The sequence below is a fragment of the Hevea brasiliensis genome, chromosome 11, assembly GCF_030052815.1.
Source record: "Hevea brasiliensis isolate MT/VB/25A 57/8 chromosome 11, ASM3005281v1, whole genome shotgun sequence".
Taxonomy (NCBI): domain Eukaryota; kingdom Viridiplantae; phylum Streptophyta; class Magnoliopsida; order Malpighiales; family Euphorbiaceae; genus Hevea; species Hevea brasiliensis.
Window position 1 is genome coordinate 51,807,560 of NC_079503.1, and position 27,497 is coordinate 51,835,056.

The window sequence follows — 27,497 nt, forward strand, 5'->3', positions numbered from 1 at the left end:
AATTGAAAAATTTTTCTAAGTATTTTCTTGGCATTCTAATGCCATAAGAACCTCTATGACCCTTCTCTAAAGTCCCAAAAATTATTTTATAATTTTACCCCCTAGTCTAGGGCTCCTAATTGCGAGAACCGCAACTTCTCACTAGGTTACCCATCGCTAGGGCACCGGCTCATTTAACTTGATTGTATTTTATTCCTAAAATTTTTCCTAAATTTTTCTTATTAATATTTGAGTTAATTATGGTTCCTCACTTTAGTTTAAATATTTTTCCGGACGTTCTAACTGTCTGGACCGACACTGGTCACTGGAAGAGTAGAATGTACGGAGTTGCTACAAGGAGGGTGTTACAGGGAGAATGGAGGAATTGAAAATTTGGGAGTGTGTTTTCATGTATGTTTTGGGACCAATGAGTCCAGTGTGAATGTTGAGCCATAACTAGAGTTATGTTGCTACAATTGGTATGAGGCCAATAAGAAATGAAACTAAGGTCAAAATTCCCCATTTTTCATGAAAAGACCATGCTCAAAAACTGTCCCCAACTTGACCTTAAAACTGCTTGAATCCAGGTAACCCTAACCTAAACTCAGGAAAATGACTAAATGGACAGTACATGTTCAAATGGCAATAACTCACTCTAGAAATATTAGAATGACCTGAGTTTTGAACCATTGGAAAGGTTAGACATAGGAGCACATTTTTCATAAGGAATATAGAGCCTAATTCTGCCTCTAACTAAACCAAATTTCTAGTACAAGCTAGGTTAACAAAACTGTCCATAACCAAACTGCCCAGAAATTCTGGGCTTAGGCTTACCTAACTAGTTTTGGAAAAAATGCCATAAATTGGTCCACAAAATTTAAAATACAATGAAACCAGTGCCAAAATTTCTATAAGTCATAAATCTACAATATTGGTGCTTTGACCAAAACCCAAAACCAAAGGGAACTTGGTCAAATTGTTAGAAAAATTCAGCATACCAAAACCTGGAATTGGACCAAACTATCACTTGACCTCAGAACAGTGTTTAGATCATATCTCCCACTAGAAAACTCCAATTGGGATGAGAAAAACTGTTATGGAAGCCTAAGAAATAGGGATCCATCTTTGGTTTAGAGATTTTTCTCAAATTTTGAGTGTAAGAACCCTAAAATGGGAGTCAAAGCCACTAACCTAAACCAGGAATTTTGTAGACACAGGGTATCTAAGTCTAGGCCAGTTAATTTGCTATAATTAATTCTATAAAACTTGAAAAATTGTAAGTCTTAAACTTGAGTGATCCTAAGACATAGAGTAACAAATTCTATGAAGAACACTAGGCCTAAAAGTGTCTGTAACATGCCCAAATAATTAAAAAAATTTGGACTCCAGAATCTGCCTGGTTCTGGAACTAGAATGAGGCAATGAACCAGTTTTGGTTATTTGACCATAACTTGACTTATAAAACTCCAAATAACATGATTCAAAAAGGAAAAGAAAGATAAGACATAGAGGCACAACTTCCATGAAGGAAGTGTAGCCAAACAGTGGCCACATCTTGGCCAATTTGCTAGGAGAAAATAAGACACCAAATTTGGACCTAAAGAAAGGTTCAAGAAATTGTTTAATACATGATATGTAAATTGCCTACTTGAATTTCCAAATGCATAAATTATATGAAAATGTATGTGGGACCTACTTTCCACTACAAATTGACATAAAATTTTTATAAAGTAATTAATAATACTAATTTGCCCAAAGTAAAGCTAGATTTATGTATATAGATTGGATCAATTAGTATACTAATTAGGGACTATAGATAGCAGTACTGCCCATATGAATAATCATTAGTAGACAATATTTGTCTAATATGGTTATTCTATGAGCTTTATACTTGCCCATTGGCCATGGTGGCTGATAAAACTTTTTGGCTTTAATGCCTGCCCGTTGGCCTAGTGCCAGACATGACAGATGTATACATGTTAGACATATGGCTGTCTAACTAGTATACTCTCATGTATCCAGCCTTTATAGTCTGTTATAGGTTACTTGGGCATTGATATGAATTAAACATGTGACACCCCTTACCCGTCTTTAGTGTAGCTGAGTAAGATATGCCACACAATGTACCAGAACACCCTATTTTAATTCAATCATTTTTATTCTTCCTAATTTATTTTTTTTCATAGTTATGAGGTACAATTTATGAAATATAATTCATTTCAGTCATTTATTGAAATCATAAATTTATTTGAGGTTCTGTAAGTTTAATAGAAAATCCAGCGGAGTACTAGCTAAAAATAGAAAAAACAGCTCTTCGGAACCCGTGAAAAACACTTCCGAAATTTTCAATCAATCCCAAACTCCATTTCATCAATAAAATCTCAATATTTTTCAACAACATTTCCATTTCTCAATCATTCATCTCATATGATATTCATGTAAAAGTTATAAATAAATATTCACTTTTTCATTCCTGAACACAATTTTCACTATTTACATTAATACCAAAATACATTACATAAGTTTCAATTACATATGAGAAAATAAAAGTTAATTACAAAATACCCAAAATGAAACCTAGTGTCCTACCAATGTACTGACATCGGTGAGGTGACACAGACACTATGTAGAGCTGCAGATGATCTCACCCAGTCTGTGGTCTACTGGGCTCTCTATCGGTCTCTCCAGAACCTATGCATGGCAAAAAGCAACACGCTAAGCAATAATGCTTAGTGGTGCCAATAATAGAATAAAAGAAAATAACAGAAAATAAATATGCAGTGTATGTTCTGATGTCCTATGCAGACCATTTTTCGATCATTATTGGTAATCTTATTTATTATATATTTGTTATATTTATAATTTCATTAAATTTATCCACTTTCATTTTTGATTGCCCAAGTAACCTATATTGGATGACTGGACTGGATAAACGGGTAAACTGGCACTGGGTATCAAGTACCCACACCATCGGTCACATATGTATCTCCCGGTGTGCAACAAAATAGCTAATAAGCTGTAATAACATTAGGCACAAGGCCAAGTCTCAACACAATGTCAGAATGGCTAAAAGCCATAAAATAACAGAATGGCATAGTGCCATGTGCAGTACTGCTAACTGAACCCTATTGGCATGCCAACCTATCCAAACCTATCCTGCTAGGTGTACTAGGGCATGTTACACTTTTAAACTTTACAATTCTTGAAATTTAGGTTTAGGTGTTACTATTCATTTCCTTAGTCAACTAAAATGTTGACTTTTGCATAGACAATAGGTACATTGGTTTTAATACTCCAAACATACCAAATTTTGCATTCTAAAATTATTGGTATTGGTTGCCAATACCATTTCTAAGCTTAGTGTTAGTTATTCAAAATTTTCAGATTTCAAGCCTCATGTTTACTGTTCCATTGGTCATTTATAAAGTATAAATTTAGCAAAATTATCTTTATGAAGTTGTTCCTTATTGTGTCTAGTTACATTTCCTTTTCTAAATCACTCCATTTGGAGTTTTGTAGCTCAAGTTATGGCCTAAACACCATAACTGGCTGGGTTGGACAGAATACAAAATTCTGGGCAAAACTGGTTTTGCCAGATTTGGTAACCTAAGTTTGGTTGGCAATTTGACTAGGTTATGGTCAGAATTTGGATTTGTGTTCTTCATGAAAGTTGTAGGTCTATGTCTCAGATTTCTGCTGGTAAAATTTCAGGTCAATTTGACCTTTCTAAACTGAGTTATGACTAAATGAATAAACACTGTTCATTTGGTCATTTTGCCCAGGTAGAATGCAAGTCACCCGGATTAGGGCAATTTTTAGGTCAACTTGGTTTGGTTTTCTGGGCAGGGTTTCTATACCAAAGTTGTTCCATTATGTGTCTAGTTTCATGTCCAATTGCCCTTGCACCAATTGAACCTCTACAACTCCATTTATAACTGCCCAAACCTGCTGGAGTCATACTCAGTCTTGCAGGTCAGCCAAGGCAGCTTACCCAAACTCAAATACCAAGCCACAACTCACTTCATTTCCTCATTATACACATTCAAATGGTCACTAATTGACCATTACAAGGTTAATGAATCATCACTTGAGCAAACCCTAGAATTGTTCAAGTGTCCACATTTTTCATGTTCATACATATCTAATCTTTGCATTTCACCTACACAACTAAGTTTAATCATTTATTTAATACCAAGGGCTGCTCATCACCACTTTGCTATCAAGAAAAATCACCAACCCTAACTAACCCTAGCTGCCGAAATTTGTAGGGTGCACACACACTCTTGTTTGTTTTATTTTCTTACATTTCCTACATAATTCATGCCCTTAAACATGAATTAAAGCAAAAGGAACAAGAATTGGACACTAACCTTGTTGGAGTAGAATTTCAAGCCAACTAAACTCTCTTTTTTCTTCCTCTTTTGGCTGCCTAGAAGATGTTCAAGTTGCTAGGTTAATTTTTTGTGAAGCTAGGTAAGGGTTTCAAGGTGGAATGAGGTGAGTGATGAAGCTTTTGTAAGCTTCAATGGTGGAATTGGCTATGGAGGTGTTTCGACTGGTTTGGAGAGTGGGGTGGCTAATGACTTTTTGGTTTCTTCTTATCTCTTTTTATTTTTTTTAAATGGGCTTGCTTAATTGTAATTGGTGGTAAGTGTTTAATGACATCATGGTGATGTCATAATTAGCTTTTTATCTCATTTCCTCTTATTTTCTTCTCTACTCATTTTCAATTTAATTTTTAGCAATATTTATTCATATTTTGTGTCATGATAATTATTTACTTAACTAGACAAGTTGGCAAAAAATCACCTCTAAAGGCGAAATGACCAAAATGCCCTCCGTTTGGCTTAACAGACCAAAATTGTCTGTACCAATTAAAAAATTTTTCTAAGCTTTTTCTTGTCATTCTAATGCCATAGAAACCTCAATGACCCTTCTCTGGAGTCCCAAAAATTATTTTATGAATTTTACCCAGGGTCTAGGGCTCCTAGTTATGAGAATCGCAACTTACCACTAGGTTACCCATCACTAGGGCACCGGCTCATTTAACTTGGTTGTATTTTATTTCTAAAATTTTTCCTAAAATTTTCTTGTTAATATTTGAGTTAATTATAGTTCCTTACTTTAGTTTAAATATTTTTACAGACGTTCTAGCTGTTCGGACCGACACTGGTCACCGAAACAATAGAATGCACAGAGTTGCTACAGGGAGAGTGTTACAAAACAAGATTGAATAGAGAATAAGTAAACAGAAAAGATCCCGATAACTTTAAATGTACCAAAGTTCAATTAATAAATCAATAACTCAAAATCTATAAAAATTATGCTTAGAATAGTTATTTTAATTATTCTTCTATTTTTATTTGAATTTATGCACCACTAAGCAATTCGCTTAGCGCGTGGTTTTGCTATCGCGTAGGTATTGGAGATCAGCAGCAACATCAGCAGTAGCCGCAGCATTAATGCTCTGACAGAGATTTATGTAGATCTGTTAGTCACCTCTGTAGTCAGTTTGGGTAGGGCCCATGTATATTTAGTTTTGTATCTTTTTGTTTATTGTATATAAGTACGGGATGTAAATTATTTTGAATTGTAAATAAATTGTAAATATTGTACATGATTTTATATGAATGAAATTTCTATATTTCTTGACATTTATATGATTATTATCGAATGACATGACACATAAGAAGATGGAATAAATATGAATTATTTTAACAGGTGAATAGTTAAACTCGCCAAACGCAATTAGAACAAAAGAGAATCTGTCCAGGTCTCCATAAAAATAAATTATGAAAAAAAAAATTTCCACACCATGGATAACGTGAATAAATAGAGTTTAAATTAATAATATATATGATAAGATAAGATAGGGTGCTCCGGTACCGAATGTGGCACATCTTGCTCGGCTACACTGTAGACAAGTAAGGGGCATCACATTTAGTGGTATCAGAACAAAGGTTTAGGCGGTCCTAGACCTAGATAGATAGAAAGAGATAGTATGCACAAAATGCATGGGCCTTTAATTAGAGTCGATGTGACACTAATACAGATCTGTTCTTTGTCTGTTTTATAGGATCGATGGCATCTAATCCCTCAGAGCACAGGTCTCCTAGACCGGTAAAGGAGGAGTTAGAGTCTCATGCACCAGCATCTGCTCCTAGTCGGGAGCAAAGTAGTAGAGCAGAGTCATCACGTGGTGCTGTGGGGAGAGCACAGTAGGCCTTCCTAAAGCAGATGACCCAGATGCTCTGTTAGATTACCAGACCTATACCTCAGCCACAGCCACCACCACCACCACCACCTCCTGTATAGCCACCACCACCACCACCTCCACAGCCACAGCCAGTACAGAGATCCCCATTGGAGAAACTATGGAAATATGGGGCCGTTGATTTTAAGGGTAAGAAGGAGGATGACCCAGCTGCTACAAAGTACTAGCTGGAGAGGACAGAAAGGGTATTGCAGCAGCTACACTGCACCCCAGAATAGCAGTTGGAGTGTACATTGTCACTACTTCAGGAGGATGCGTATCAGTGGTGGGTGACAGTGTCAAGAGTGGTACAGCCTGCACAGATCACCTGGGAATTCTTTCTGGCCGAGTTCAGAAAGAAACATATAAGCCACGTGTGCCTAGAGGCTAGAAGGAGAGAATTCCTAGCATTAAGACAGAGGCAACTTACAGTCTTCGAATATGAGCGAGAATTCGTGAGACTTAGTAGATATGCATGGGAGATAATGCCCACAGAGGATGATAGATGCAGGAGGTTTGAGGACGGACTAAATGACAACATCAGACTGATAGTTAGATCTCACCACTTCATAGACTTCTCCTTGTTAGTAGCATCAGCTCTGGATATGGAGAGAGTTAGAGATGAGAAGCAGTCCAAGAGGGACAGGCAGCATAAGAGGGGTTCTGGATTTGGCCAATCTAGTTCAGCAGCCACTAATAGTAAGAAGTCCAAGGGGTCTTAGGGTCAGACTCAGGGCCGAGGTAAGAAGCAGAGATCTAGTTTTGCTCCGAGGAGAGGAGGACAGTGTAACACCCTCATTTTAGCTAATCCGTACATTCTACTGTTCTGGTGACTAATATCGGTCTGGACAGCCAGAATGTATGGAACTATATTTAGACTAGAGTGAAGAGTCATAAATAACCCAAATAATGGTAAGAAAAATTAAGAAAAAAATTTAGAAATAAAATACAATAAGGTTAAATGAGTTGGTTTTTCGGCGATGGGTGACCTAACGGGAAGCGACTGTGAAGGCAGTTGTCGACTCTATACCCATGGAGAAACACTATGAAATAATTTTTGGGACTCCAGTGAAGAATTATTGAGGTTTCCATAATAATAGATTGCTAAGAAAACACAAGGAAAATTAAAACAATCGGTATAGACAATTTTAACTCAATAAGCTAAACGAAGGGTATTTTGGTCATTTCACCTTCAGAGATGATTTTTGACTAACTTGTCCATTTAAGTAAGTGAGATCCATGCCCTAAAATATGAATAATGTCACACCCCGGCTTAGTGGGCCCCAGCTCAAGCCCCTCTATGGGTGGCCATCTTGCCAGCGTACCCCTCTAGAGGCCGGCGATGCAACTCAAATCGGTACTGTCCGCTTTGGTGGAGTTCAATCCCTTCGCCCTGTAGAGCCAGGATTCGAACCCATATCACCTCACGGATTTGCTTCGCCTCTTACCAATTGAGCTGCAAGATGGCCACCCATAGAGGGGCTTGAGCTGGGGCCCACTAAGCCGGGGTGTGACAATAAAAAAGGCGCTTTTTTTATTGTCACACCAGCTTCAAGCCCCTATGGGTGGCCATCTTAGTGCGTATCAGAGCTGGCGATGCAAATCAGTCGTTCGCTTTGGTGGAGTTCAATCCCTTCGCCCTGCAGAGCTAGGATTCGAACCCATATCACCTCACGGGTTTGCTTCGCCTCTTACCAATTGAGCAGCTCAGCTCAGCTCAATTGGTAAGAGGCGAAGCAAACCCGTGAGGTGATATGGGTTCGAATCCTAGCTCTGCAGGGCGAAGGGATTGAACTCCACCAAAGCGGACAGTACCGATTTGAGTTGCATCACCGGCCTCTAGAGGGGTACGCCGGCAAGATGGCCACCCATAGAGGGGCTTGAGCTGGGGCCCACTAAGCCGGGGTGTGACAAATAAATATTGCTAAAAATCTAATTTAAAAATGATAAAAGAAAGAAATAAAAGAAAATGAAATTTAATTTAGAAATATGACATCATGCATGTGTAAGCATGATGCAATTAAAAAGTCCTCTATCCAATTACAATTTGACAAACACATTTATAAGACATAAAGGAGATCAAATTAAAAGAAAAATCCATTCATTTTCTTCTTCATGCATGATAGCCAAACCTCCTCTCCCAAAGCTCTACACCTTTGCCAATAATTTTAAGCTTAATTTCCCTCAAAACTGCACCATATTTTTCCTAACTCTCTTCATTAAAACTTGATATTTAATGTAACACTCTCCTTGCAGCAACTACGTACATTCTACTGTTCCGGTGATCAGTGTCAGTCTGGACAGCTAGAACGTTCGAAAAAATATTTAAAATAAAGTGAGGAACCATAATTAACTCAAATATTAATAAGAAAAATTTAGGAAAAATTTTAGAAATAAAATACAACCAAGTTAAATGAGCCGGTGCCTTAGCGATGGGTAACCTAGTGAGAAGTTGCGGTTCTCACAACTAGGAGCCTTAGACCAAGGGGAAATAATTTTTCGGACTCCAGAGAAGGGTCATTGAGGTTTTTATGGCATTAGAATGCCAAGAAAATGCTTAGAAAAATTTTTCAATCGGTACAGACAATTTTGGCTCATTAAGCCAAATGGAGGGCATTTTGGTCATTTCGTCTCCAGAGATGATTTTTGGCCAACTTGTCCAGTTAAATAAATAATTTATATAACATAAAATATGAATAAAAGTTGCTAAAAATTTAATTGCAATTAAATAGACAAGAAAAGGAGAGAAAATGAAAGAAAATAGCATTATGACATCATAAGGATGTCATTAAAATTTCCCCAACCAATCCAATGTTGACACATGGCATAACTTTACTTAAAAGAGATTAAATGGGCTAGAAAAATGAAAAAAATCAGAACTTCTTCTTCCTTATTTTCTCCTTGTTGTGACCCTCCTCCATAGCTAACCATAAACAAGCTTTTCAAAGCTTGATCTCCCTAGTTTCTACCCCACTAAATCCTATACTCCCAACACAAAAAAGTGTTCTTGCATCTTGGTGATTCTTTTGGGAGCAAAAAGAAAAGGAAAACAAGAATCCTAGCAAGTGGGAAAACTTCACTCCATAGAGGTTTGTGACCTAACTTTGAATTTCACTTTAAATTCATATTTAAGGACTATGAATGAGTGCAAATGACAAAGAGAATTGATGAAATACCATTGGTATGCTAACCCTAAATTTTGGAAGCCTTGGTTGGGGTATGATTGTGATGAGTTTTATGGAGTTAACATGCTTGTATGGCTGCCCACAATATGTATCTCTTAAGTGAATTGATGAAATGCAATGATAATGCATGGTTTGTAATGTTGAGTTAGGGTTTGGGGTGGAAAAATGAGACTTTGACCATGTGATGATGAAAGTAGGTTTTAATGGTCAATTAGTGACCATTTGGTTCTGTTTAAATAAAAAATGAAGTGAATTGTGTAGTGGGATTGGAGTTTGGTGTGGCTGCCCTTGGTGACCTGCAGGACTGAGTATGAGTCCAGCAGGTTTAGGCAGCAATAACTTGAATTGTAGAGGTTCAATTGGTGCTAGGCCAATTAGAAATGAAACTACATACATAATGGCACAACTTTGGTGAAAAAACCATGCTCAGAAAACCAAACCAAGTGGACCAAAAGATTGCCCTAATTCGGGTGACCTACATTTTGCCTGGGTAAAATGACCAAATGAATAGTGTTTGATCATTTGGACATAACTCAGTGGACAAAGGTCCAATTGACCTGAAATTTTACCAGAAACAAGATGAGATATAGATCAACAACTTTCATGAAGAAACCTAACCCAAATTATGACCAGAACATATTCAAAAAGTGAGTTGCAATCATTGTTCCTAACACTGTAGATTTGGTCAGTCCAGAAATTCCGAAAAAATTTCAGTCTGGCCAGTTGTGGTTTTGGGCCATAACTTGAGCTACAAAACTCCAAATAGAGTGATTCAAAAAAGGAAATGCAACTAGACAAAATAAGGAACAACTTTCATGTTGATCATTTTGCCAAATTCTCACTGCAAAAATGACTAATGGAATAGTAAATACAAAGCATGAAAACTGAAAATTCTGTCCAATTAACATTAAGTTTAGAAATGGTAGTGGCAATCAATACCAACAAATTTAAAATGCAAAATGTGGTATATTGGGAGTATTAGAACCAATATACCTATTGCCTATGCAAAAGTTAACATTTTTGTTAACTAATGAATGGAATAGTAACACTAAAACTTAAATTTCAAAAAATGTGAAACTTAAAAGTGTAAAATGCACTAGTATACCTAGCGAGATTGATTTGGATAGGTTAGCATGCCAATAGGGTTCTGTTAGCAGTACTGCATATGGCTTCATGCCATTCTGTGTTTCATGGCTTTCCATGCCATTCTGTGACATAATAGCATTTGGCTATATTATTTGAGTTGTTACACTCAGGTTTTAACCTTGATAATTATTACAGCTTATTAGCTGTTCTGTTGCACACCGGGAGACACAATGTGACCGATGGTGTGATGGTCCGAGGTACTTAGTACACAGTGCCAGTTTGCCCATTTATCCAGTCCAGTCGACTAGTATTGGTTACTCGGGCAATGTTAATAAATCTTACCAAATTTAAATTGAATAATACTGCAAAAAATATCAAAAATTAAGTTTGCCCAAAAATGTAAACATACATTCTGCCTGTTTATTTTTATTTTATTTTATTTTATTTTATATTGTCACCACTAAGCAGAATTGCTTAGCGCGTCGCTTTTGCCACGCACAGGTACTGGAGACCTAGCCGGGAAGCCCAGCAGACATCAGACAGGGTGAGCCTTCAGAGCTGCATCCGGAGCCCAGAGTCACCTCACCTCTGCAGTGCATATGGTAGGACATTAGGATTTTGGATAGCGTTTTGTATTTTGTATTAGTTTTGGGATTGTAACTATAAACTCTTGAAATTATTTGATGATGTAAATATATGAAATTTCATATTATTGAAATTTTCTGTATATTATGTTTAGAAATATTTATGAATGTGCTTCCAATAATGAAGTGGAAAAAAAACAAATTCTGGAAATAATGTTGTGATTTGAGATTGAGATTTTGAGATTGATTTGAAATGTGTATAATGGAGTTTGGATTTGAAAATTATATTGGAAGTGTTTTTAAGCAGGTTCAGAAGAACTGTTTTTCCAATTTACAGCCGGCACTCTGCCAAATTTTCTATAAAAATTTCCAAAAAATTCAGATTTACCAAAAATTGTAAATAAATGAATTAAAAGGGATAAATTGTAATTAAAATATGAATTGGTGCTCCGGCACACTGAGTGCCATAACTTGCTCTGCTACGCTGTAGACGAGTAAGGGGTGTCATATTTAACCTGGCTAGAGTGTTTGGAAGTAAGAGGAAGCATAAATCTTGAAGTTGGCAAGGAAGAGAAATTGTTAAACAAAGGTTAGTGTCAATTTCCCCTTCCTTCTCTTTATATTCCTTGTTAGAACTAAAGATTAAGTGAGAATATGTTAGAAATTAAACAAATTATGCATGATAGAGAAACTTTAAATTTTTGGCAGCCATGAATTTGTTAGGGTTTTGATGATTTTAATTGAATTAAAATTTTGTATTGGTTGCCCTTGATGAGAATGTAAGGATGAAAACCTTAATTGTTCATGTATGGTGATAAATGGAAGAATTGGGAATTAGGATTTGAGCAAAAATTGGGGTTTTATTCAATTGATAGTAAATTGGTGTTCTAATGGTCAATTAGTGACCATCTGAGGTGAATTGACCCTAATTTAGAATGAATTTTGGCATTAAGAATTGATTTGGTATGCTGCCCCTATTGTGCCAGAATTTCTAGACTTGAGTCCAGTGTGGTTAAGCTACAATCACGTGATTTATGTAACTTTAATTGGTGTAAAGACAATTAGAGGTGAGACTAGATACATAGTGACACATTTTTTATGGAGAAACCCTGCCCAGAAAACCAACTTAGGATGACCTAAATTCTGCCTCAATCCGGGTAACCAATATGTTGGCCTTGAAAAATGATCAAATGAACAGTGTTGTTCATTTGGCCATAACTTTGTGTAGAGAGGTCCAAAGAACCTGATTTTTTAACCAATGGAAAGCTTAGAAAATTTAGAACAACTTTAGTGAGGAGCACAAACTCAAATTCTGACCATAACTAATTCAAATTGCTAGCCAAATTTAGGATACCAAAACTGCCAGAACCAGATCCTACCCAGAAAATCTGGACAATGAACTAATCCGGCCAGTTATGGTAAAAGTGTCATAACTTGAGCTAAAAAACTCTAAATAGAGTGATTCAAAAAGAGAATTAAAGAAGACACATTAAGGAACAACTTTCATGAAGAATATTTAGCCAAATTCCCACTGTAGCTTGGTCCAATAGAACAGTGAACTTAGGCAATGAAATCTGAAAATTTGAAATAACTCTAAATGAGTTTTGAATTGAGATTGGCCATTAATGCCAACAAGTCTAAAATCCAAAATGTGGGATTTTTGGTGTAATTAGAACTAACATAACTATTATGTAAATAGGTTGGCATTTATGCATGAATAGTAAGGTGAATAGTAACCATTAAACATCACATGTAAAGAAATAAATAATTTATTTGTTAACATGCCCTAGCATGCCTAGAATGATTGGTGTGGATAGGTTGGCATGCCAATAGGGTTCCGATAGTAGTATTGCATATGGCTTCATGCCATTCCGTGATTTATGGCATTTTATGTCCTTTTATGATATTATGGCTTATCTTTTATGATATTATGGCCTATGGCCATTTTGCTATGCTTGATACACTTGGCCTTGTGCCTGATGCTTGTTATGGCTTGTTAGCCATTCTATTGCACACCTGGAGACACTCTGTGACTAATGGTGTGACGACTTGAGGTACTAGGTACTCAGTGCTAGTTTACCCGTTTATCCAGTCCAGTCACTAGTATAGGTTACTTGGGCAACCAGAAATAAATCTTAATAATTTATAACCAAATAATAAATATAAAAAGTGCTAAAGTTAATAATATTATGAATAATTGCCAAAAACTCAGTCTGCATAAAACAATACCATAAATTTTGCATATCTATTTATTTTAGTTTATTTTTATTTTATATTAGCACCACTAAGCTGTATTGCTTAGCGGGTGTTCAGGAAACACATCTGGAAAGTTACATACTGTGGGGATATTCCTCAATGCTGGACTCCTCAATTGGTGTCTATCACATGTGCCAAGTACGCTTCACATCCCTTTCTGATCATTTTTCTAGCTAGTGTCGCCGAAATGATGTTTGATGGCAATAACTGCCTCTCCCCATATATTACCACATCACCATACTGAGGGAGACCAAAAGTGATTGCCTTCAGTCTACAGTCAATCATAGCGTGATGCTTGGCTAGCCAATCCATGCCCAAGATGATATCATAATCTCTAAAGGGCATTTCAATCATATTGGACAGAAAAGTATGTCCTTGGATCACCAAAGAATAATCTCTATACATTCTTTTGACCCTGACCTCTTGTCCTAGCGGACTCGTTACCAGTACCTCAAAATCCATTTTTACACATGGAACAGCAAGACAATCAATGATGCTAGCACTAACATAGGAAAGGGTGGAACCTGGATCAAAAAGCACAAATACATCTTGATTAAAAGTTGAGAAGATACCAACAACTATGTCAGAAGTCTCAGCCTCTTCTTGCTGTCTCATTGTATAAGCTTTGGCTGGAGCACTGCCTTGTTCTGGCTAATTCACTGTGCTCTGGCACCCTGGGGTACTACCCCTACCTTTGCCTCTGGCTCTGCTAGCTGGCTGTGAACCCCTTGGTGTAGAGGCTTGGGCTGATCCCTCTAATGTGGCAGAAGGTCTAGAACGGTGTGGACTAGTATAATCTTTAGCAAAATGTTCGATCCCCTCATAGTTAAAACATGCCCTTGTGGCCCTGAAGCATACCGCACCATGTGTTCTGCCACAGGTCTCGCATTGACAGACCGAAAGTGCACCTCGGGGTGGTCTCTGGCTAGAAAATCTACCTCTACTAGATTTACGGGTGCTGGATCCCCCAAAATTCTTTCTTTTCCCTGAACTACTTTCAGGTGCTTGATCAGTGGCCTTTTTAGTTTTCTCTTTCTTTTGTGCACCCTTCTTAACTGACACTTCCTTTTCAATTCTTTCTAAGTCCAAAGCCTATGAGATTAGCTCGGAGAAATTCTGATGTCAGAACCCCACAACTTGCATTCTCAGATTAGGCCTTAACCCAACCTCAAACTGCTTACATCGATCTCTAGAGCTAGCAGTCAGGCTTCCAGCATAATGGCTCAGCTGAGAGAAGTCTCTCTCATATTCTACTATTGTTCTGTCCCCTTGTTTTAAACTCAGAAATTCTTGTAACTTCATATCCACATAAGCATCAGGGACCCATTTCCGCATGAATTCCCTCAAGAAGTCTGACCAGATAAGGACTGGAGGCTCAACCAGACTATAGGGGATGGTCTTCCACCATTCATAGGCATCCCCTTGTAGTAGAGAAACAGAGTATTGGAATTTCAACTCTTCTGTACACTGTAGTTTCCTGAACACCCGTTCCATCCTTTCTAACCATTGTTCTGCTTCCAGTGGATCTACTGTTACCTTTAATTCTGTAGCCCCAAACTTCATCAATTTCTCATATTGCCGGGCTAGGGGCTGTGGTTGTTCTGCAGGTGCTTGAGTAGTTACATTGCCAGCCATTTCATAAAATAAGTGTAACACCCTAACCGTAGCAATTCCGTACATTCTACTGTTTCGGTGATCGGTGTCAGTCCGAATAGCTAGAACGTCTGGAAAAATATTTAGACTAGAGTGAGGAATCATAAATAACTTAAATATTAATAAGAAAAATTTAGGAAAAATTTTAGAAATAAAATACAACCAAGTTAAATGAGCCGGTGCCCTAGTAATGGGTAACCCAGTGGGAAGTTACTGTTTTCACAGCTAGAAGCCCTAAACCTAGGAGAAAATTCATGAAATAATTTTTGGGACACCAAAGAAGAGTTATTGAGGTTTCAATGGCATTAGAATACCAAGAAAAGGCTTAGAAAATTTTTTCGATCGATACAGACGATTTTGGCTCAATAAGCCAAACAGAGAGCATTTTGGTCATTTTGTCTTCGGAGATGATTTTTGACCGACTTGTCTAGTTAAGTAAATAATTATTATGATATAAAATGTGAATAAATATTGCTAAAAATTTAATTGAAAATGAGTAGAAAAGAAAAAGGAAAGAAAATGAATTAAATAGGAATTTTGACATCATTATGATGTCATTAAAAATTTTTTAACCAATCACATTGTGACACATGGCTATAACTCACTTAAAATGAATTAAATGGGCAGAAATGAAGGAAAAAAAATCAGATTGCTTCTTCCTTTTTCTTCCAGCCGAACCAGCTCCCTCCCCTTTCCACCATTAAAGCTCCACCAAGCTTTGGTTAACCCACCAAAACATCTCAAAACCCTAGCTTCCCTTCACAAAAACTCATCCTCACATCTAGAGCAAGCTTTGGACAGCAAAAAGAAAGGAAGAAAGTGAAGTTTTGAAGTCTTGGAAAGTAACTAAGTCAAGGTTAGTGCCAATTCCTTCTAGAAATTTTGTGTATACCTTATATGGAGTAGGAATTGAGTGAGAAAATTAAGTGGAATTAAACAAAATTTGTATGATGAATTTCTGCCAATTTCAGTAGCCTTATGGTCTCTTAGGGTTTCATCAATTCAATTGCATAATAGTTGTGTATGGCTGCCATTAAACATGATTTTGGTGTTTCAATTCATTGATTGTATGTATAAAGAGAGTTGAAATTGTTGGAGTTAGGATTTTGGCACCAAAATTAGGATTTTGTTTATGTATTGATGAAAAGAGGTTGTAATGGTCAATTAGTGACCATTTGGTCATGTTTGAGTAGGAAATTGAGTGATTTGTGCCAAGAGAATTTAGGTTAGGTATGCTGTCCAATGTGCCCTGCAGGTCTAGATGTGAGTCTAGCAAGTTTGGGCAGCTATAACTTGAGTAGTGTAGGTTCAATTAGTGCAAGGCCAATTGGACATGCAGTTAGACACATAATGGCACAACTTTAATGAAGGAACTCTATCCAGAAAATAAATTTTCGATGCCCTAAAAATTGACCAAATCTGGGTAGCACCAATTCTGCCGGTGCAAAATGACCAAATGAACAATGTTCATTCATTTAGTCATAACTCAGTTTAGAAAGGTCCAATTGGCCTGAAGTATATCAATGAAAAGCTTAGACAAATTAGAACAACTTTCATGCAGAACACAAACTCAAATTCTGGACTTAACCAAATGAAATTGCTAGCTAAAGTTGAACTACCAAATCTGACAGAAACAAAATTGCCCAGAAATTCTGGGAAAAGGCAATCCAACCAGTTATGGTGAAATAACCATAACTTGAGCTAGAAAACTCCAAATGGGGTGATTCAAAAAGTGAAATATAACTAAACACAATAAGAAACAACTTTTATAAAGAACATTTGGCCAAATTCTCTCTGTAGAATGGCCTAATGGAACAGTGAACTCTAGCACCCAAAACTGAAATTTCTGATTTATTCTCCATTGGTTAGAAGCAATGATTGGCAACTAATGCCAACACTTTTGGGAATCAAAATGTGGTAAAACTATGTGATTAAAACTCATGTAACCATTATATATGAGAAAGTCAATATTTGACTTAAATGACCAAATGAATGTAACCTTACTTGTTAAGTACAAATATTCAAGAAATAACTTTGTAATGTGCTCTAGTACACCTAGTAAGATTGGTTTGGATAGGTTGGCATGCCAATAGGGTTCAGTTAGTAGTATTGCACATGGCATTATGCCATTATGTGATTTTATGGCTTTTAGCCATTCTGATATCAGTGTGATACTTGGCCTTATGCCCAATGTTTATTACAACTTATTAGTTGTTCTGTTGCACACCGTGAGACACATTGTGACAGATGGTGTGACGGCCCTAGGTACTTGGTACCCAGTGCCAGTTTACCCGTTTATCCAGTCAAGTCATCCAGTATAGGTTACTTGGGCAACCAGAATGGAAATGGATAAATTTAAGTAAAAAAATCTAATATAAACAATGCCATATGAATAATATTACAAATAAATTGTCTGTATGAGAAATTAGCATATACACTACATATTTATTTTCTTTTTAGTTCTTTTTATTTTATTATTGGCACAACTAAGTTGTATTGCTTAGCGCGTTGCTTTTGCCACGCGTAGGTTCTGGAGAGACTGACAGAGAGCCTAGTAGACCATAGACTGAGTGAGACTTGTATACAGATCTACATAGTGTCCGTGTCACCTCACAGACTACAGTGCATTGGTAGGACACTAGGTCTCATTTTGATATTTTATACTGCTTGTATTTTGTAATTAAACTTTTATTTTCTCATGTATAGTCGAAACTCATGTAATATATTTTGGTATTAATGCAAATATTTGTAATTTGTGTTTATAAATGAAAATTTAGTATTTATTTTTGATTTGTACATGATTATCATGTGAAATGAATGAATGACAAATGGAAGAATTTTTGAAAAATGGTTGAGAAATATTGAGATTATGTTGATATAATGGAGTTTGAGAATGATGGGAAATGTATTAGAAGTGTTTTTCACAGGTTTAGAAGAACTGTTTTATCCATTTTTAGCCAATATTCTGTCGGATTTTCTATAAAATTTTCGGAACCTCAATTGAATTTATAATTTCAATAAATGACTTAAATGAGTCAAATTTCATAAATTGCACTTCATAACCATAAAGAAATAAATTAAGGAAGGATAAAAATAATTGAGAAAAAATATGGTGTTCCGGTACACTGTGTGGCATATCTTGCTCGGCTATACTGTAGACGGGTAAGGGGTGTCACATTTAGTGGTATCAGAGCACGGTTTAGTGCGATTCTAGGTTTAGATAGAGTCCATACCATGTATTGTATTTGTAAGAGTCGAGTTGACACTAATACAGATCTGTTTGTCTTTCTTATTTTGATTAGGATATGGACCCCACGTCATAGAGAGCAGTAGATAAGGAAGTGGAGAGTCATGCTCCACCTGCAGCTGCGACTAGGGGCCAGGAAGAACCTGCTCCACCAGCACCAGCAGTGCCTGCATAGCCTCCGCCGGCTATGTTTCAGCAAATAACTGAATTCTTCAGAGAGATGGCTGGGGTTATGCCACCACTACCACCTCCACAACAGAAATCCCATCTAGAAAAATTGAGAAAATTTAGAGCTGTGGACTTCATGGGTAAGAGAGAAGATGACCCGATGGCTGCTGAAAACTGGTTAGACCGCACCATCCAGGTGTTGAAACAACTCCATTGCACCCCAAAGCAAAACCTGGAGGGTGATATATCTCTGCTACAAGATGATGCTTATTAGTGGTGGGCCACTGTATCTGGGGATGTCCGGCCAGAGTTGGTAACTTGGGATTTCTTCCTCGTTGAATTTAAGAAGAAGTATGTGGGAAATGTGTACCTGGAAGACAGAAGAAGAGAGTTTATTAGTCTGAGGTAGAGGCAACTATCAGTAGTGGAGTATGAGAGGGAGTTTGTCAGACTAAGCTGCTACGGAAGGGAGATAGTCCCCACAGAAGCAAAAAGGTGCAAAAGGTTTGAAGAGGGGCTAAATGACAACATCAAAATAATGATCACTACCTTGGGGATTACGAACTTTATGAAATTAGTTGAAGCCACACTGAAAGTGGAAAGGGTCAGAGTAAGTGAACAGAATAGGAAAGATAGGCAGCATAAGAGGGAATTTGGACCAGGGCAGTCAAGTATAACGACTGATAGTAAGAAGCTTAAGAGTTCTGGTTCACAAGATTAGACACAGGGCCAGAAAGGCCAGACTGGGATATCTATAGCTAGCTCCCCGAGCACAGTAACAAGGGGATCAGCCCCAGTGCCTAAATGTGTGCACTGTGGTAAGAGACATAGAGGGGAGTGTCAACTGTTAATTAGAGAGTATTTCAAGTGTGGGGCTACGGATCATTTCATAAGAGATTGCCCTTAGAGGAGTGGTTCAAATGCTCCAGTACAAGTTGATAGACCTGCCCCTACAGTTCAAAGGGGTAAAAGTTCGAGTAGAGCAGAGACGGCTGACATTTCATAGAAGATTATTTCTGAGACAGTCGAAAAGCCCGAAGTCAAGGTAGCACCGCGGGTATATGTTATGGAAGCTCAGGAGGAGCCGAACCCAGACATTGATAAGGCGATACAAGGAAGTGAAGAAGCAAGGAGGTAGCAACTCCACGATTACTTAAGTCAGGTAAATTTTGAGGACGAAATTTAAAATTAGAGGGGAAGAGTTGTAACACCCTCACTGTAGTAATTTCGTACATTCTATTGTTTTGGTGACCGGTGTTAGTCCAGACAACTAGAACATCTGGAAAAATATTTAGACTAGAGTGAAGAATCATAAATAACTCAAATATTAATAAGAAAAATTTAGAAAAAATTTTAGAAATAAAATACAACCAAGTTAAATGAGCCGGTGCCCTAGCAATGGGTAACCCAGTGGGAAGTTGCTGTTTTCACAACTAGAAGCCCTAAACTCAGGGGAAAATTCATGAAATAATTTTTGGGACTCTAGAGAACAGTCATTGAGGTTTCTATGGCATTAGAATGCCAAGAAAAGGCTTAGAAATTTTTTTCGATCAATAGCCAAACGGAGGGCATTTTGGTCATTTCATCTTCGAAGATGATTTTTAACCGACTTCTCCAGTTAAGTAAATAATTATTATGATATAAAATGTGAATAAATATTGCTAAAAATTTAATTGAAAATGAGTAGAAAAGAAAAAGAAAAGAAAATGAATTAAATAGGAAATTTGACATCATTATGATGTCATTAAAATATTTTTATCCAATCACATTGTGATACATGGCTATAACTCACTTAAAATGAATTAAATGGGTAGAAATGAAGGAAAAAAAATCAGATTGCTTCTTCTTCCTTCTTCTTCCATCCAAACCAGCTCCCTCCCCTTTCCACCATTAAAGCTCCATGTAACACCCCTATTTGCATAGCCTAGTATATTTCACTGTTCCGGTGACTGGTGTCGGTTTGGACAATTAAGGGGATTAGAACCACACTTAAGACAACTAGAGAAGCCATAAACACAAATAATTAGTAATGTCCAATTAGTTAAGTATAAATAAGAAAAATAGAACATAAGAAGTTAAACGAGCCGAGAGTCATAGCGATGGGTGACCTTCTCGGGAATGATTGCGAAGTCATTTTAAACTCAAATTTTAAACCGTAAAATGTGACGCCACAGTCCTTAGGACCCTTATGAACACAGTGGAAAAGAGAAAATCACAAAAAAGAACTGTTAAGCCAGTCAAATAATTAGGTTAGGAGCCGAAAGAAATATTGGATTATTTGCAAACCGGGATGAACAGGCGAGCGAGAGCTGACTCCTGACCTAACTGTCAAATAAAATTGGAGAAAATAAAATTTCGGAATCGAGAATTAAATTAAAGAACTAATAGAAAAAAAAAAGAAGAGAATGGAAAAGTTAAAATGTGATGACATCATGCATGACCTCATGCATGATGTCATAAAGAATATAATTAATTAATTTATTTATTTTGATTTTTGGTCTTTCTAAAGAGATAAAAGACAAAAGAAAAGAAAAGAAAAAAAAAATTAAAAGCCTCATCTTCCTCAAGGTGGACGTCTCCATCCTTCTCCCTCCCTCACCATTGCAAATCTCATTTTAAGCTTGCTTCAAGCTTTGAAACCCTTACCAAATCCCAACTTCTTCTATAATCACTCCATAAAACCTTATTCCCTTCCCTTGAGAAAGAAATTTAACAAGAAAGAAAGAAGAAAAGGGGAGGAAAATTGAAGATTGGATATCAAAGTTGAGGTAAATACATTAATTTGAAAGTTTGAGATTATTTGTTGTGTTTTTAGCTTGAATTACTTGTAAATAAACTTAAAATAAAAAAAATATGTGCGAGGGACTAAACTAAAATTCATCCATCAGGGAGGGGAGAGTGATTTTCATGAGTTTGATTGAGTTAAACATGTTAAGATGCTTGAATGAGTTGAAAGATTGTGTTTATATGCTTTGAATTAGTTAATTGCAATAGATTAGAGTGGTTAGGGTTTGAGACCTAGGGTTTTGAGGAAAAAATTTGGAAAAATTTGTAAATGGTGTCTTTGACCTAATATGAAGTGAAAAATGGTCATTTATGACCAAATGAAGTGTGTTAGAAGTGTTGGAATTAAAAGTCAATTCGGATTGGATAAGGTCATGTGCTGGCAGCATAACTAAAATATCCTTTGAGGGACCAAAAATGAAATTTTACAAGTCCAATGGATATGGGACCAATTGGGGATGCAAATAGGCACTAAATGACACAATTTTTATTTAGGAAGTATGCCCAAAAAGTGACTAAAACCTAGTGAACAAATTGACCAAAGTTGAGAAATCACAGTCTGCCTCTGCACAACCTGACCAAATGAACAGTGTTTGTTCATTTAGTCATAACTCGAGCTAGGCAGGTCAAAATGACCTGAAATTTTACCAGTGGTTATATGAGATATAGATCTAAAACTTTCCTGAAGAATACAAACCCAGATTATGCCATTAACCAAATCAAATTACTGAGCAAAGTTGGGTCACTGAATCTGCAGACTGCAGATTTGCCATTTGAACAGTAAAGTTTCAATGGCTATAACTCTCTCTAGAAAACTCCGATTTAGGTGATTCTTGAACTAATAGAAATATAAGGCATAGTAGAACATTTCATATGAAGAAAGTTAGACCAAATTATGGACCTAACTTAATCAAATTGCTGAACAAAGATGGAATTAATAATCTGCCATAACAAAATTCTGCAGCATGAACAGTAAACGTAATTTGCTTATAACTTGAGCTAGAAAACTCCAATTGGAGTTATTCAAAAACGAAAATAAACTTAAGACAATAGGGAACATTTTCTATGAAGAAAGTTTTGCCAAATTCCAACAGTAAACTGACCAATAAAATAGTACAATTAGAGACATCAAAACTGAAAATTTGGCCATTTTGCCTAAAAGACCTAAGTTTTGAGAAAATGATCAAAACCAACAAGTTTAGTGACCAAAATGTGGTATGTGGGTGAAGTTGGAGTTCCCATACCTATTAAGCCTTAGAAAGTCAACACTTTGACTTGAATAGTGTAGTGAATAGTAACCCGAAACACAAAATTTCGAGAACGTCGAGTTTAGCACGTTAGAGCTAGGTAAAAATAAGGCTAAACTTATTTTTGGATTTATGTTAAATTATGGTACTGAAACATTCTAAAATTGTGTGTTTTAGTTGAAAAGAATACCGGAAAGGAACCCGAGGAATCGAGTCAAGGCCAAGAGGCGACTCGCTTGAGGTTTTTGCACAACATCACTATGCTTTAAAATTCATTGATAAAGTGAATGAAATATGCATTTTACTTTTGCTTTGAATTGTTGAAAGTTTATTGCGACCTTATTTATGATGTTTTGATTTAAATTTTGAAAGTTATTCTGTATATTTGAAATGACAATGTTTAGCAAATTGTTAAGATAAGTTTTGAAACCACAGTGTCATGACCATATATTTGAACACCTCACTAGCAAGACTAGTGGGGGTAATTAGTTTCGAATTTTGATTTCTTCTCTGGAGAAGTGTTGAGGTGTGCCAGTAGAAGAGGATGTGAATGGATATCCATATATTTGAGCTAGCTAGCCTTGTGATGTGATTTCTCTTTAGCCTCTGGCTATTGAGATTCTATTTGTTTCGAATGGCATGAACTAACTGTGGGTTTTATGAAATGTGATTTGATACTTCAAAATGAAATTGTTTGGGATTAAAATCTCATAAATTATGTTTTGTGTTTAACTCGCATGCTCAGTTCAAATTTTGAATAAATGTGATTTTATTTCTGCATAAAGATTATTTTAGTATGTTGTGCACCACTGAGTCCTAGTACTCAGCGATAGCTTTTATTGCTGTCGCAGATATAGAGACTAGAGGAGTAGCAGACTGAGCTGCTGAGGATGGAGGATTTATCAGCTTGAAGTCATTAGGTATAATTTATACCATAACTGTAAATATTTCTTTTGATGTATGTATTGCACATAAATGTATGGACATGTAAAATGGGTCTTGAGCAGCTTGTACAAAGTTTGTATGAAGTTTGTAATAAAAAAATTTAGTTTGAATTTCCTTTGATGTAAATTTTGTAATGATGTATATATATAAATTGTTTTGTCTCTAATGAAATATGAGTGGAACTATTTTATTTAATTTGAATGAAATGTATTGTTAGTATTTTGAGGATTATTGAATTTTGAACTTGAGAAATTGATTGAAATGATTGTGGAGTTGTTGAAAAGGATTGAGTTTGATTGTGAAATTGAAGTAGTTGTTGAGAAAACATTTTTAGAAGTGCTTTTTACAGGTATTTGAAGAACTGATTTCTCAAAATACAAACAGAACTCTGTCAAAATTTTTATAAAATTGCGGAAAACTAAAATGGACCAAAAATATTAACTAGTTTTAATTTCAATTAAATGTTTTAAATACCTATTAGAAAATGCTCATCACTTAACAAAAGTAAGAAAATTGTTTTAAAATCCCTTGTAGGGTACTTAATGAGTTATCGGTAGGTGAAGTGCGGTAGTTCATTAGGTATTCTACGGGATCATGTTATGCCTTACAGAGGGGTAAGGTGTGACACTCCACTAAGCCTTGGTTAACCCACCAAACCATGTCAAAACCCTAGCTTTCCTTCATAAAAACTCATCTTCACACCTAGAGCAAGCTTTGGACAGCAAAAAGAAAGGAAGAAAATAAAGTTTTGAAGTCTTGGAAAGTGACTAAGTCAAGGTTAATGCCAATTCCTTCTAGAAATTTTGTGTATATCTTATGTGGAGTAGGAATTGAGTGAGAAAATTAAGTGGAATTAAACAAAATTTGCATGATGAATTTCTTCCAATTTCAGCAGCCTTATGGTCTCTTAGGGTTTCATCAATTTTATTACATAATAGTTGTGTATGGCTATTATTGAACATGATTGTGGTGTTTTAATTCATGGATTGTATGTATATAGAGAATTAAAATTGTTGGAGTTAAGGTTTGAGCACCAAAAGTAGAATTTTGTTTATGTATTGATGAAAAGAGGTTGTAATGGTCGATTAGTGACCATTTGGTCATGTTTGAGTAGGAAATTGAGTGAATTGTGCCAAGGGAATTGAGGTTAGGTATGTTGTCTAATGTGCCCTACAGGTCTAGATGTGAGTCCAACAAGTTTGGGCAGTTATAACTTGAGTTTGTAGGTTCAATTGATGCAAGGCCAATTATACATGTAGTTAGACACATAATGGCGCAACTTTGATGAAGGAACTCTGTTCAGAAAATAAACTTAAGATGCCCTAAAAATTGACCAAATCTGGGTAGCACCAATTCTGCTGGTGCAAAATGACCAAATAAGCAGTGTTCATTCATTTGGTCATAACTCAGCTTAGAAAGGTCCAATTGACCTGGAATGTATATCAATGGAAAGCTTAGACAAATTAGAACAACTTTCATGTAGAATACAAACTCAAATTCTAGACTTAACCAAATAAAATTGCTAGCTAAAGTTGAACTACCAAATCTAGCAGAACCAAAATTGCCCAGAAATTCTGGGTAAAGGTAATTTGACCAGTTATGGTAAAATAACCATAACTTGAGCTATAAAACTCTAAATGGGGTGGTTCAAAAAGTGAAATGTAACTAGACATAATAAGGAACAATTTTGATACATTTAATCGAATTCTCTCTATAGAATGGCTTAATGGAACAGTGAACTCTAGCACCCAAAACTAAAATTTTCTGATTTATTCTCCATTGTTTAGAAGCAATGATTGGCAACTAATGCCAATACTTTTGGGAATCAAAATGTGGTAAGTCTATGTGTAACACCCCTATGTTCGGTAGTGCGTTCTACTGTTCTGGTAACCAATGTTGTCCGGATAGCTAGGATGCCTAGAACTACACTTAGATATGGGTGAGGAGACATAAAATAATGAAATACAAGAAAAGAAAATATAAGAAAAACAAAGGAAAAATAATAGCAATGAAATGTAACCAAGTTAAACGGGCCGAGAACCATAGAGATGGGTGACCGCACCGGGAAGTTGCGGCGTGGACCGTTGACTAGCCCTAGACTGTGGGGAACCCTGGAAAATATTTTTAAGACTTAAATAAACATCTATTGAAGTATAAATATTATTAGAAATATCAAAGAAAAATTAAATAATTAGTACAAAGAAAGACGAGAAATCGAGAAAATGACAAAACTCGGTGTTACCAAAAAATCGAGAATGCAACCCGAACAGGGGCATTGTGGTCATTTGACACCCCGAGTTGTCTTTTGACCTAAATGTCCATTAAAAATAAATGATATTACACTTGAAAAATGTCATGAAAAATTATAATAGTGGTACATAATCTAAATAGCAAAAGATAGGAGGAAAATCTGGAAAATTGGAAAGTTTAATATTAAAATATATTTTTATTCAATTAGTGCTCCTCTAACACCCCTTACGTGGACCTTTAATCAACCTTTGGACAAAAAAAATTCTATCATCTTCAACCTTGGGAAAAACCAGCCGAAACAAGTGAGAGAAACCTCCATGGCCGAATCCTTTCCAAGCTCCATGCAATCCACTTTGAGCCATCATTTTCACTAAGTCTCTTATTTAAAGTTAATCCTCACCTTGCAAGGAAGATTTTGATACCAATTTTAAGGAGGTTTAGTGAGGTTTTGGTCAAGCTTCAAAAGTGGTAAGTGTGTATTTTTGATTCTTGTTTCATTAAACTTTGAGTGGATGTTGTGGTGAGTTGATTTGTGGAAGAAGTTTTGATGTTTAATGAGTTAATGGTGGTGCACCATTTTGGCAGCCATGAAACCTCACTATGAACAGCTTGTTCTTGCATGTAAATAGTAGTTTGAATGATGATTTAAATGTTTGATTGTATTGTAGTTGAATTCCATGTGTAAGGTTTGATTTGGAAGCTTGAAAAGTGAAAATGGAAATTAATGAGTATGTGTAAACTTGTGGCAGCCTCATGAAGAAGATTAAAGTGTTTGAGTTTATGAAATATTGTTGAATTATGTTGTCATTGATGGCAGCATGTGTATATAAATAATTGTTTGAATTTGGACATGTAAATGAGGTATGTCATATGGTTAAATTATTTTAAATGGACTTTGGAAAATTCTGTGTTATAGTGTGTATATTGAGAGTGGTTACAAGCTGCCAAAATGACAAAAAATGTGACGTAAAGTGTGTTAATGTTAATTTACAAAACAGAATTAGCATGAAGGAAGTAGTTTAGTAAGTATAAAATATGTAATTGGTATGTGATGAAGAAGTGTGTAATAGGGTAGTGTGTGTTTTAGCTTAGAACCTTAAGTGTGTGACTCCAATTGGTATGAGACCAATTGGAGATGAAACTAGGCACAAAATGTGCTAACTTTCATGAAGGAAGCTTACCTAAATTCTACCTAGAAGGTGACTTGAAAAATGACCAAATCCAGATTAGTGACTTGAAAGCTTGAAAATTGACCATTTGGGCAATAATAAGTGTTTTCACCATAACTTACTCAAAACAGGTCCAATTGACCTGAAAATTTTACCATGAATATTTGAGACATATATCTACAATTCTTATGAAGACACCAAAGCCCAGAATGGCCAAAACCAAACCAAATAGCTTGCACAAATTCGGGTATAAAAACTGGCCGAACCAAAAGTGACCTAAAAATGACCTAAAGTTACCATTTTGATGCATTCTGTCCAGCATTGGTAAATTGACCATAACTTGGTCTACATAACTCAGAATGATCTGAAATTTTGCCCCGTGTGCAATAAGACGTAGACCTACATATTTTTAGTTTGGACCAAAACTCGAAAACCAAGGAAACTAGGTCATCCAGCTAGGTCAAAATAGTACACCGAAATCCGGTAAATTGCAATAAAATGCAATACACTTGGAAATGAATTTGGTAACATGTACCAACACTAAAAGGCTATAAAATGTGACATATTGGTAACATTAAACCTAATTCACCTAGAGTGCACCGAGGGTCAATATTTTAGGTTGACTAAGGAAAATAATAGAATTCAATAAATTAATTATTAAGCCTTATTGTTAGAGACAGTTTAAATGAGT